Here is a 13,618-nt window from a genome sequence, read left to right on the forward strand (position 1 = left end):
CTGGGAATCCTCTCAGGAGCCCCTCTGGCACAGCTCCACACGGTCCAAGCATCCCTCCATCCCTCCAAAACACCTCCCTGCTCCCGCAGGAGAACCTGCCCGGGCTGTGACCAGCCCCATCCCTGCCAGCAGCCGCGGCCGCGGAGGAAACGCCAAGTTAATAATTGATGGCCTCGGGGAGGGGAGCGGGATAAACAAACTCTTCACATTGTCTTTCCCCGCAGGATCTGCGTGTTTGGAGAGCCGCGGGATGGGAGCGCGGCAGCGGCAGCGCTGCTGGGCCGGGGATGAGCCGGGAACTGCCGGGGATGAGCCGGGATGTGCTGGGAATGAGCCGGGAATTGCCGGGGATGAGCCGGGATGTGCTGGGAATGAGCCGGGAATTGCCGGGAATTGCCGGGGATGTATCGGGAATGTACCAGGAATTGCCAGGAATGAGCCGGAAATTGCCAGGAATGAGCCGGGAATTGCCGGGATGTGCCGGGAATTGCCAGGAATGAGCTGGGAATTGCCGGGATGTGCCGGGAATTGCCAGGAATGAGCCGGGAATTGCCGGGATGTGCCGGGAATTGCCAGGAATGAGCTGGGAATTGCCAGGATGTGCCGGAATATGCTGGGAATGAGCCGGGAATTGCCGGGAACGTGCCGGGAATTGCCGGGAATTGCTGGGAATGAGCCGGGAATTGCCGGGATGCGCCTTTTGCCCATCCAGAAGAGGGAATGTGGCTCTAGGATAACCCCTTATCCCAGAGATGCCACCCCAGCTGGAAATACCGGGAGATCTCCACACTGGGAGAGCAGAGCTGCTCCCCTGCACCCTCTCCGAATAAATCCTCCCCTTGGAAGGAGCCCCGGTGCCTCCTGCCATGTACAGACATGTTGGGCACGCACAAACACATTTATTTTCTGGATTTCTCTCTTTTTCCCTTTACATGGTGGGTACACAAAAGCACATTTATTTTCTGGATTTCTCTCTTTTCCCCTTTTCCTCCCGAGTGTTCAGTGCTATAAAAGAACATCAGGTGGGAATGTGAGTGGTCTGTTGAACAGCCACAGTCAGGCACAGGAGCCTCTGGCAGGATTAAGCTGCCAGCCCAAGCCTGCCTCGAAAGCCCTGAATTTCCAGAAAGCAAAATCCGCCAAAAGGCAGAAGGTCAAATCCTGCTTTAATCCCACCTGTGAGAATTAGGATCGCCACAGCCCCCGTGAAACACCAGGAATTAGAGGCAGATCCACACCAGTATGAGCCCAGTGCCTTACTGGGCGCTGCCACCTGAGTCCCCCCCGCTGCTGTGGGAGCCATCAGCCTGCAGCAGGGACAGAAATCACCCGAGGAAAAAGGAGCAGGAGCGCGGGGCTGTCAGGGCTCCACTGCCAGCACCACGCCTGATTAATGGCCAGACGGGAATGGGAGCGCCGGACATGAAGGATCAGCAGCCTTTGTGAAAAACAACTGTTTTCCAGAGTTCCCTCAGGGCACCGGCAGCTCGTTAAATTGAGCTTCTTTCTAGTAATGAGGTCAGACAGGGCTAATAAAGAGAGATACCACTGGACAAGCCTGGTGCAGACCAATTCCAACTGGGAATTGCAGCTCGGGGCTGGAGGCAGCGCCGAGTGCCCGGCGGCTCCTCCAGCCCGGCTCAGGGCTTGGGGCTGTGCCTGGAACGGGAGCCTGGAATGGCCTCGGTGCCCGGAACGGGAGATTTGGGGCACAGCTCAGGGTGCTGGGCACTGCCTGTGCCCTCCTGCCCCCACGGGGAGCAGCCCTGGGGCTCTCAGGGACTCTGTTACCGTGAGGTGGCCCAGGGCACACGACAAGGGGACAGCAGAGCCCCCTGCCCCCCTCCCTGGGTGGGTGTTGAGCCCCCGGAGCCCCCTGCCCACAGCCCAGGCCGAGGGGCACCCACTGACACCAGGATGCTCCGCTGCATCTCTTGCTCAGGGCTCGGTTTCCATGGCAACAAATGATGATGTCAGAGAAGAGCGATGATTCCTGTGGCCGAGGAAGAAGAAAGGGATCATCTCACGCAGCAGGAAGCTCCTTGTTGACGTTTTGGAGAGGGAAATGATTCCTCTGCCTCACGGATGGGCGCCCTCCCGGGGCCTGACAACTCCTGGGCTGTCCCTGGAGCAGGGGTGGGACCAGCCCAAATCCAGGGCTCGTCTGACAGGGCCCTGGGGCAGAGGGGAGCACAGGGACGGGGCTGGGCTCCAGGGGCCCTGTTTGCTTCTGTCCCCTCCCTGTCCCTGCCTGTCCCCTCTCCTGACAGCGTGATGGGCGTGGGAAGGGTTCAGGAGAGGGAAGCAGGGTGGGCATGGGGGGAGCACAGGTGTGGGGAGAGGCACCTGAGCGAGCTGGAAATCGGGATCAGAGGGACAGCAGAGCCAGGAGGATACACCATGGGCTGCCACACTCGGGCAGGAACCTGAGGAGCTGCCCGGGCCACATCCAGCCCTTCCCTCGGGCTGCATGTTTACAAATCTCTCCTGGAAAGTGCCTAATGACATAATCTGCAAATCCGAGCTCATCCCTGCTGGCAGGGCCACCGGCAGCCCCGCTGGAGCAGCGGGGTGTGCTGGGTGCAGGGAGCTGCAGCCCTGCAGAGCCGGGCTCACACTGAGCTCTCTAATGCCCCCACAATGCAGCTGCAGGCTAAACCAGGCTTTATCACCAGAGATTAGCAAAACTCCGCATTGTGGCAGCGGGATGTGGCCGTGTAGGAGCCACTCAAGGATCTAATCTGACATGAAGCTCCAGCACACCTCGTGGAGGAGGTGCCCTGGGGTGCTGTGCCCGGGCAGTGCCAGTGCTGGGATATCTCTGCCTTCCCTCCCAGCAGGCTCCCATTAGCAGACACCGAATCTCTTCGCAGGAACTTTCCGTGATTAAATTACCTGTCTGTTTTCATTAGGGGTGTTTCCACCAGGCTGACTCATGATGGAATTCCTGATGCCAGAAAAAAACAGCTGAATAAGTCGGTGCATGAGGGGGCTGGTTCCCCAGCCTGGGTCCTGCAGCAAGGCCCCCCATTAACTCCTGCAGAGCTGCAGCTTCTCCCTGTCTGTCTGGGGGCACCCAATGTTGGATCTGCCAGGGGAAGAGATTCCAGAACATCTCTTCCATCAACGCAGCTCTTCCGTTCCCACAAGGAAAGAGATCGGGAGGAGGAGGATCCCTTGCTGCCTTTCTGCAGGGCTCTGGAGGGGAAGGAGCCAATTGTTGGGGTGAAGCAGCAGCTCAGACATCCTGACAGGACAAACCCCTGAGACAAACTGCCACTCTTCCCTGCTCCAGGCCTTTATTTCCTTGTGCCACCCTCCTGCTCCCTGCAGCCTCGTGCAGAGCTGCTGGTGCAGGATGAGGCAGGGAGGGTGGCACAGGCACCACGCAGAGCCTAATCAGCAGCCCCATGTCTTTAATTTATTACTGCATGAGAGGCTCGTTTAGAACAAAGCTGCCAGTTCAGGAGATCATTCCTTGAAAAGACTTTTTATTTGAAAAGCTGTCAGCTCACACCTTGTCACAGCCCTACTTGCAGCAGCACAACTTTAATAACATGCCACCTCATGCAAATGAGCTGCTAATTAATTAAGTAGTATTCTTCCAGGGATGGATTCATTAGAATGAAATTTGGGCTGGCGAGGCTGGATTGCTCTGGATGGTGCTTTAAATCAGCAGCATTGTCTTCTCCTGGAGGCCCAGCTCTCCCTCCCATCCAGAGGGAAGCTCCTTCCCATTCCGTGCCCCTGGGAATGCTCTGCACCCCCTGGTGCTGGAACCACCCCCTGCCAGCACAGGTGAGGAAGGGTGGGACAGCCCCAGGAGCACGCAGAGGGGATTTCATTCCTGCTCTCCGTGGGCAGGCTGGAGAGGCACCGCAGGGTTGGCTGAACACACCCAAGCTGCCCTCAGCCCTCTGGGTGCCACAAACCCCGGGCAGGGTCAGTCCTTGCCTTTCCCCACTCTCTGCCCTCGTTCTCCCCTTTGTCCTGAGCCAAAGCTGGGCTCGGTGTGAGCAGGGACACAAAGGGACACGTGAGAAACCCAAACTGCCTGGCTGGGCCTGCAGGACACCTGGGGATGGAGGAATTGTGAGAGGCATCTGGGAGTGAACACCAGAACAGGGCTGAGTGCTGAGCCTCACTCTGTGATGGACAGAAAACACGAGAGCAAGCCCAGAGCTGCTGTTGTTCTGGTGTTGTTCTGGTGTTATTCAGGGCGAGGGAGGCACCAGCTATCTGCTTGTCACAAACCATTTGCAGCTCTTGCCCAAAGCCCCCAAAATAGCCCTGCATCTGTGCTGTCTGTCCACACCTCACCTGTGCCCTTCCAGCTGAATAATCCTGCACAGCTCCGTGTCAGGCTCTCTCTCCCCAGGAACATCCTCCTCCAGCTCTGCATTTCACAGCTGAAGGGATTGGTCCTGCTTAGTTTGCTTTGTTGACCTTGAGTGGCCATGTAAAATGGCATCAAAAGCCACTTAGACAAGACTGTCTAATGTGAAGTTTGCTCTAAACGAGCTTCAGTGAGTCGTGATTCTCCCCAAGGAGGAAAAAACTAAATGACTGTCAAAAATTGCCACACAAAAAACCCCTGTTTCTCCAAAGCCACAGCTTCCAGCTGATCAGGTGGGAGCCACAGAGTTCCTCAGGAAATATTATTCTCTTTCCTTTTTGAAAACATCATGTAAGTAATATGTTTCAAATGGCTTCGGTTTCCTGCCCAGCACCTCCCGGGGATGCTGGAACATGAGCCAAACTTGGAGCTGCTGAAGGCCAAAACCCAGAAGGAAATAAGAGAATCCAGATTTTATTGTCTTTGGGGTTTATAAAGCTGTGGATAAATCCTGCCTGGTGGTTCTGTGCTGCTCTAGGTCAGGCAGGAGCCATCAGGTGAACAAGGAGGCCGTGCATATTTTTGGTTTCACTTGTGCATGCAGAGCCAGTCATGTGTTACTGATCAGATCTAACCTTGCTGGGGCAGAGGATGTGAGAAAATTACCGAGCACTCAGCTGAGCTCAGATCCTGGGAAATGAGGAAAATGAGCCTCTCTGCTGCTCCCCCAGGCACTCCTGCCCATCAGGACCAGAGCTGCAGGTGGCAGTGGGAATGTTTGGGTTGTGAATTGGAACAGAGCCCCACAAAGGGCATTTTTGGGTAGTGAATGGGGGCAGAGCCCCACAAAGGGCATTTTTGGGTAGTGAATTGGGGCAGAGCCCCACAAAGGGCATTTTTGGGTTGTGAATTGGGGCAGAGCCTCACAAAGGGAATTTTTGGGTAGTGAATTGGGGCAGAGCCTCACAAAGGGCATTTTTGGGTTGCGAATTGGGGCAGAGCCTCACAAAGGGCATTTTTGGGTTGTGAACTGGGGCAGAGCCCCACAAAGGGCATTTTTGGGTAGTGAACTGGGGCAGAGCCCCACAAAGGGCTGGGTGCTGGGGCAGGAGCAGCCCTGCAGGGAGGTCGTGTGAGGACAGAGAGCCCCAGGCAAGCTGGCACTGCCCCAGGGCTGCCTCCAGCCCTGCAGCCTGCACCAGCAGGGCCTGGCTCTGTGTTTGGGGCTGCTTCAGCCTCCCTGGGCACGCAGGAGCTGCAGCAAGGTGTCACCTGCAGGGCTGGCTGGGCCCAGGGACATTGGCTGGTACATTCCCTGTGCTGGAAGCACTGAGCTCCTGATGGGAGGCTCTGCCATAGAAATCCCTGGGCTGAACCTCTCCCTGCCTGCTCATTCATGCCCCAGTCCCCATCAGACAGAGGTTTGAGGTAGCTCAGGCTCCTGGTGTGTGAGGAAAGCTCCTCCTGCCCCTCTGAGCTGCTTCCCCAGTGCTATTCCGGGGCAGATCAAGGATAAAAATAAAAATAAAAAGCAAAATCTCTTCCATCTCCACAGTGTAACTCCCTAAGCCTTCGGCACATGCCCTTTGCAGCATCTCAGAACTAATCAGCAGATAAGCAGATGAACCGGCTCTGAATAATCTGTGCGTGCAACACATGGAACGCTGCTCTGCACGGCCTTGCATGCAGTGGGATGTGCTGGGCTGGGCTCAGAGCACGTGTCTGTCCCTGTCCCTCTGTCCCTCTGCCCCTCTGTCCCTGTCCCTCTGTCCCTCAAAGAGCTGAGGATGTGCCCAAGGCCTTGCTGCTGGCCTTGGTGGCAATCACAGGGTCACTTCAGGGTGCCACAGCTCTCTGGTGGTGGCCACTGGCACAGGGACACGAGGGCAGGTGGAGCAGCAACACAGCAGAGCTCAGAGTGGTGTCAGACACCCCCAGACTGGGGGGAGGGAGGGGAAAAGGGGAAAAGGGGAAAAGGGGAAAAAGGGAAAAAGGGAAAAGGGAAAAAGGGGATGGGAGGAGGGAGGGGAAAAGGGGAAAAGGGGCTGTGGCTGCAGGGCAGAGCTGAAAATGCGTTTGGAACACACGAGCAGCACAATCTGAGCTCCCTGGCCCAGCGGGACATGGCAGCCTGAGCTGGCTCTGTGCTGGAAGGTTTTCTTGTGGTTCCTGAGTGAGGAGAGGTGGGACAGAGCTGCCCCAGAGCTGTGACACCCCTCAGGGCAGGACAGGGGCAGCTCTGCCCCCAGCAGCCAGCACAGCCGATCCCCCCTCGTGCCCATGGCCCAGGATCAGGAGCTGGGCTCGGGCTGGGTGCAGGGTGCAGGGACAGAGCCCCAGCACATTCCTGCTCTGCTCCATCACTGACCTGCAGATAAACACATGGCTTCCGCCCTAATCCCCCGCAGCCTCATGAACATCAGCCGCGCTAAATTTTTCATGTAATTAAGAGAAAAACCCTAATCCAGTGTAATTAGCTCCCTGATTGCCAGCGTCAGGCAGCAGAGCAGTGTTTGAACAGCAGTTCAGGTCTGGCTGGTTAGGCAAACACTGCGTGTGTGGCTCAGTAACTCAACACTGAACGGCTCCCCCTGTGCTGTCCTGCTTCCCCAAAGAGCCCCGGAGCCTCCCGTGCTGCCAGGGGCCTCATCTCCCCAGAATGCTGCTCCAGTTACAGCCCGGGGACTGGGCATGGAGCAAGGCCAGCAGCTCCCCCAGAGCCCCCTCTCTGCTGGGGCTGGAGGGGTACCCCCACCTCAGGGATCCCAGATTTTGGGACCCCTGCCTGCCTAAATTCAGCATCTGAGGGTCACAGCTGAGACCCTGGTGGAGGAACAACCTCCTGGTGGGGATGCTCAGCACCAGCACCAGAACCAGGCAGGGCTGGAGGCCACCACAGCTCCGAGGGGCTTTGTGCAGATCAGAATTCATCCCAGCACCCAGCCCTCATGGCTTGCAGAGATATTTTTCTCTTTCATTCATATACATGAAGGCAGAATTTTGAGAGAGAAATGTTCGAATTTTGGGAAGGGGAAGCAGATGGGAGAGGAACAGAGAATGTGGATGTGTGTGCCAACAGGGAGGCAGAGAAACCAAGAAAGCACAGAGAGAAACACCTTCACTTAACCATTTCATCCATCCCCGGCAACAAGGAGCTGAGCTGCTGAAGCCACTGTCAAATATTTCTGTTTTCTTTCTGAAATTCACCTGTGACAAACTACAGCCACCTCCAGCTCTCAGCAGTCACACCTTCATCTTCAGACTCAATACCAGAAACACAGGTTTGGAGGTGATATTATTGTAGGAGTGTTTGTTGGAGTGTCTCAAGGAGGATTTTATTCCTTGTCCTAGGCAGTGTCACAAAGGGTTTTTCTGCTTTTGGAGAAGGGTCTTGGTCTTTGTTTTGGCAGTTTTGGTTGCTGCTGCTGTAGGGGCTGAGTTTTTGTGCCTGGGACACTGCAGACCCCAGAACCATCCCCTTGTGTGAGGAACAAGCTCAGAGCCCTCTCACAGCCCCAGCCTCGCAGCCTGGATCCCTGCAGAGCCCTGGATTCCTGCCCTGGATTCTGCTGGGAATCACAATCCCCTGGGTGTTTGTGCAGCCAGGCCCAGGAACCTCAGGAGCCCTGGCAGGAGACTGCAGCCAGGCAGGGAGAGGTGCCAGGGGTGCTGAAAGGGGCAGGGGGAGGTGTTGGGAGGAAAAGGAGCTGCTCAGTCCCCTCCAGAGAGCTTTGAGGTGACCTGAGGGACACCACGGGGCTGTTTGCCATCCCCTGCCCCAGGAGCTGCAGTTCCAACAAGGGGGGGTTCTTTGAATTGCTCTCACTAAAAAGAGACCAGGTATCAAATGTTCCCAAAGCTTTTAAAGCAAGAGCTGCAAACTGAGCCAAGGCTCAGGACTGATACGGAAAGTCACCTTCCAGGGCAGAATTTCCCAGTGAGGGAGTGCTGGCAGCCACAGCAGCCTCTGTGCACGAGGCCACTGCTCAGTGTCAGGGGAGCTGAGCTCCCTCTTGCCTTCCTCTTCAAGCAGCACAGCCCCTGCACACCCACACATCTGCAGAGGAATCTGCTGATGATCCCCGGCCTCGTGCTTGGTCACTGCCATCATTTATTGCTCGTGTCATGCTTTGCACTCAGCTGTGAAGGAATCTGGCCGTGACCTAAAGCCGTGAGACTCCAATTTTCCTGGTGTTGGAGCCTCTGGCCAGGCCAGCCCAACCCTCCAGGTATTTCCCTGTCTCCTCCTGCAGTTTGTGCTGCCAGGACCTGGCTGGCAGCTGGGTCCTGCTCTGAGCAGCTGGAGTGCTGTGGTTTGTGCCTTCACCTGCTCCCCAGGGGCTCTGTGCCTTGAAAATTCATTCTAAAGCAGCTTCAAACCCTCCAGTTTTCATTATTAATACGACTCCTTTCATCAGAGTCCACTCATCCTTTTGCTTTCTCTTTCTGTCTCTTCCCTTTCATTGTTTCCCCGGTGCTTCCCTGGGAATGGCAGCGAGACCCCGACCCGGCAGCAGGAATTCATTCCATCAAAGCTTCCTCCTGCAATCGAGGGTTTGTCGTGGGGGTTTTCCCCCCCTTGGTTTTAATTCCATCTGTATTTAATCCCAGACAAACACAAACAACAATCTCAGCTCCCTAAGGCCATCGCTTTCTGAATCAGTTACAGCCAGCTCCAATTAGCAGGCAGGCAACATGAGCAGCTCCTGGATCTTTGGGAACGAGCCAGCCCAGAAGGTCCTTTTCCCCAGACTGTCCCTTTTTTCCTTCTGAAGGACTTGCACCATCATTAGAGGCACAGGCTCTGCAAGATCAAACCCCCTCCCCTTTGCTTCTGCCGCCGTGGGGACGATGTTCCACGGCCTCATTAATGCTGTTTGTGCTTCTGAGCTCCAGCACCTGAGTCTACCTGCAGGCTTTGATTTATAAGAGCATCCCAAAGGCTCTACAAGTGCTGAAGAGAGACTTTATTGGTCACTTTAGCTTCCCTCTCAGCCTGCACTTGAAATTGCTTCTTAACAGCCTCTCCAAGCCCGGCTGAGGAGAGGCAGCTCCTGCCAGGCATAAACCTGACCTTCCTCAGGGCGTGAGGGGATCTCTCAGAGGTGCCCTGGGGAAGCCTCTCCCTTCTCAGGCCATGACAGCATCTCCTGGAATCACCCTGGGGAGGAACCCACCAGCCCTCAGAGGAACTCGCCGCATTCAACATGGAATTATTTGGTTGAACCTGGCTGAGAGTTCACCATCCTCAGATTGTTTGGGTGGGAATTGTCTGATCCTGGAGGCTGGTGGGATTTTCTGGAATTATCCAGGCAGGCACTTGTTCTTCAGGGCTCAGAGCTGGTGGTGTGCCTGCTGGCTGCTCCCCCTCGCTGGGTGTCTGGGGGCACTGGAGGAGCTCAGTCCCTGGCCGAAGGGACGTGCCCAGGCAGGACACACTCTCACTCCTTCCTCCCTCCATTAGGGAGCCATTTCAGATGAAAATCTCTATTTTATTAATTGGGGGTGTGCTTTGCTGCTGGACTCTTCAACGTGTTTGCCAGCTGTGTCAACGTGAGCCATGGAGGGAGCCACTAAACGCAACTGCCTGGAGCGTGCCACTCCTGCTGGGACACAGCTGTCACCAGGGCTAGCCGGGGTGGGGGCCACGGCCAAAGCTGCTGTCCCCCCTCTCCTGTGGATCACAGAATCCTTCAGGCTGGAAAAGACCTCCAAGATCATCAAGCCCAACCTTCAACCAGTGCCACCAATGCCCAAACCTCGTCCCAGTGCCACCTCGACTCCTTTTGTGGGCACTTCCAGGGATGGTGACTCCACCACGGCCCTGGGGAGCTGCTCCAATGTCTGACCACTCTTCCAGTGAACTTTTCCCAACATCCAACACATCCAGGGCCAGTGTGGCAGTGGATGGGGCTGTGCCCAGCCCAGCCCAGTGGAGGATGGCCAGGCAGGTCCATCTGGAGACGCCGCCGGGTTTCTCTGTCCTTCCCGCTGGCTGGCAGGGAATGCACGGAGCCAGATCCAGCCCTGCTGGGCTCCAGCTCAGCGTGCTGCCAGCAGCTGTCAAAGGGACAGACGAGGCTGGGAGAGAAACCCTCTTGCATTGCTGCAAACCCCTTCCCCAGCCTCGTTTCCCCAGCTCGGTCCAGGCTCGCTCTGCGCCGACAATCCCGCGAATTCTGCGCTCGTCTCCCGCTGCGTGCACACAGCTCCCCGGCAGCCAGGAGGAGGATTTCCCCCATTCATGCCTTTTCCTACCATGCAGGGCTATCAGAAAGAGCAGCGTGTGCAGGCAGACAGATTTATCCACCTGCCCTACCTGGCAAAACTGATTGGGTTTGACAGACGTGCCGGGATGTGCCGGCGCGTTAACGACCACTTTAGCATGGAAACGAGCAGAGCAGTGCTCCTCGCAGATGTTAGGAGGAGAAGTTTATCTAAAGCATATTTTATGGCTGTGCAGAATGTATTAGATCAGCAGCCTCAAGAAAAATCACTACAGGCTCCTTCCCTAACAAACACACGCAAATTTTTAAAATCAAATAAAACAAAACCTCCCCCGAACACAGCGTGACACGTTTTACAAACCAAATTCTTTGCTGCTGAGGTGACTTCAGCTCTTGGGTGAGGAGTAAAGAGATCACCAGGAAGGAGAAAGGGGTGAGCAGCACCCAGTCCAGCCCCACACAACCCATCCCTGTGGATCAATCACTCCCAGGACCTGCTTTCCCCCTCCAAGCAAGTGATTTAAGCCCTGTTATTTTCGAGATCTCGAGTCAGAGCAGCATTAATGGGCTCCACTGTCTTCAAAGTGCTCGTGCTTAGACACCCGCAAAGCTGAGCAAGAGAGGCACCAGGCTAAAAAATGTTCCCTCTCAAGCAAAACAGACTCGCACTTGGATTGCACAGAAATTAAAGCAACAAAAGGTCTCTGAAGCCAATTGCCATCTAACTGAGAAACAGGCTCGTCACTTTGTACACCCATCTGGCAAGGACATACTTTCCATTTCAGCAAGTGCGAGGATGGGTGGACAGCGAGGGGAATGTGAGAACAGCAAAGAAAGGAGAAGAATGCAAACCTGCGGGACAACACTGCTGCCCTGTCACGAATACTGTACTCTATTCATATGAAAATCCATACGGCTGCTACTGTTGCATGCACTCTTCTTACACAGCATGAAATTAAAATTCCTCCTCAGTCTCACATTGCCAGCACTACAGAGCGACTCCAGAGCAGGCGAGCAGACAATTTATCCTTTGGCTTCCTCAGACGGGCTTGTGCTGGGATTGGAAGCCAGTGGGGTGAGGGAGATGAGTCCATTGCCCACGGTGACAAATTCTGCTTCCCAAACAAATCCCAGAGAAATATTGCTGGCCTCCAGTCTGACTGTTGGTGCTCCTTTCCCAGTGCAGTCTCACATGTGTAATTCCCCCCAGGCCCCCCTGCCACTTCCCTTCTTATCTTCCCAGAACAAACTCAACGTGCGGGCTAATTTCAAGGAGTGTTTCACCCAGAGTCCAGCCAAATGTCAGTGGATCTGCTGGAAATGCAAATTGAGACAATCATGCAAAAGAGGAGGGCTTATGGATTGTGCGGGAGGGCAACAGAAGGCAAATAAAAGCTGACAGGGAGAGGGAGCGGGGAACAAATCTCCCGTCTCAAGCTGTTGAGCATTTGCACAAATGCCCGTCGAGCAGCAAAGACAGATTCCCCAAAATGCCCAAATCCCATTGATTATCCCTGCTAAATTGCCTGCGTGCCTCCAAACCCCACCTATCCCCGAGCTCCTACACCAGCATTTCACTCCCACCATTCCCACCCACTCCACGGGGTGTAAATGACAGGGAAGGGATGGAGAAGGGATCTGAGCAGAACTGAGGAGCCTGGGAGGTTTGTTTTTTTTTTTTTTTTTTTTTTTTTTTTTTTTGTGGTTTCCCAAATTCCAAAGAGCCATTGAGTTGTCAAAAGCAATTGCAGCTCTCACAAAAAGTGTTTTATTTTGTGCTTTTGAGAAAGTCGGGATAACTGCGAGATCATCTAGGGACAAAGTGAGGGGAAGATGCTGCAGACGAGAACTTGATTAGCTCAAACCCAGCCATGAGAATTTTTTCAGATACAAGCAGATTTGTTCATTATGTGTGCAAAGGAACAGCAAGCAGGAGGACAGGATCCATACTATGTGTTGTAACATGATAGAGAATGAATCCCCTCAGGTTACAAAATTCCTTATAAATTGTAAGGGGGATGGTATCTGCTGTGTTATATTTTATCACACTTTCTATCAAAATATCCCTGGCAGGGAGCCTTTTTGGAGATGCAATCAGCACCAAAGCCTTGTTTGGGAGGAAAATTTGGGACTAAACAGAAGAAACTCCAAAATGTTCCCTGGGAAAGCTTAGGAGAGAAACCCCTTAGAGCGGGGTTAGTGGGGTCTGGCCTTCTCAGATCACCTCATTTTGTGGCTTTTCCCAGCCCCACATGGAGCAGGGATGCTCTCAAGGTCTATTAACAGCAGTGCTAATCCAGCCTGGCTGCTTCCACCCGCCCTGAGCCCCAGGGAGCACAAACCCCTTCCCAAAGCAGCCCAGGGAAGTTTGTCACCTCGCAGGGAAGTTTGTCACCTCCCAGGTGACGGGGGCAGCGCTCATGCTTCACGCCCCGACTCTCAAAGCCCAGATCCTCACCAGGAGCAGAGTGAGCAGGGCTGGGCTGCTGGTGGCCCTGGGGTGGGCACAGGGGGACAGGGGGGACAGGGGGACAGCGGGCTCCTCCCGTGCTGGCCTCTCTGAGTGCTCACGCCTGGCTGCTCCCCGCGCTTTTGTGAGGCGCTGCCGTGTTTTTGGCAGGCGCTGAACTGGAAGGAAAAGGGTCTGATTATCTCCTCCAGCACCTCAGTGGTGACCCAGAGCGCTGACCCCTTTCCTGTCACTCTACATTTGCTCTGGATGTTTTACACAGCGAGGGGGCAAAGCTTTCACAATTGATCCAGCTGCATCCAAAGGCGCCGGGGGCACCGCGTGGCTCCAGCTCCATCCCTCAGGGCTCCTGGGCTGCCTTCCTCCTCAGAGGAGAGATCTGGGGGGCCGTGCTGGGGTCAGGACCTCTGGCACAGCCTGGGCAGTTCTCATTCACACAAAAGCTTCTCCATGTCCAGTGTCTGCTTGAAAGCCAGCCTGCGTTTACCCCAAAGGCGTCTTTTGTAGCCATGATATTTTGTGGAAAATCCTTTGCTAGGATTTTTCTCCTGTTCTAGCTGAGAAGCCTCAGGGAAGAAATGTAAA

At 55.1% G+C, this 13,618-nt stretch overlaps 1 protein-coding gene across 4 annotated transcripts in view; it reads right to left on the reverse strand.

Moving 5' to 3' along the window:
* Window positions 1-13,618, reverse strand: part of PLXNA2 (plexin A2) — a 132,629-nt gene that overhangs the window by 87,768 nt on the left and 31,243 nt on the right. The window lies entirely within an intron of this gene.

Source organism: Passer domesticus, chromosome 25, assembly GCF_036417665.1.
Source record: "Passer domesticus isolate bPasDom1 chromosome 25, bPasDom1.hap1, whole genome shotgun sequence".
NCBI classification, from domain to species: domain Eukaryota; kingdom Metazoa; phylum Chordata; class Aves; order Passeriformes; family Passeridae; genus Passer; species Passer domesticus.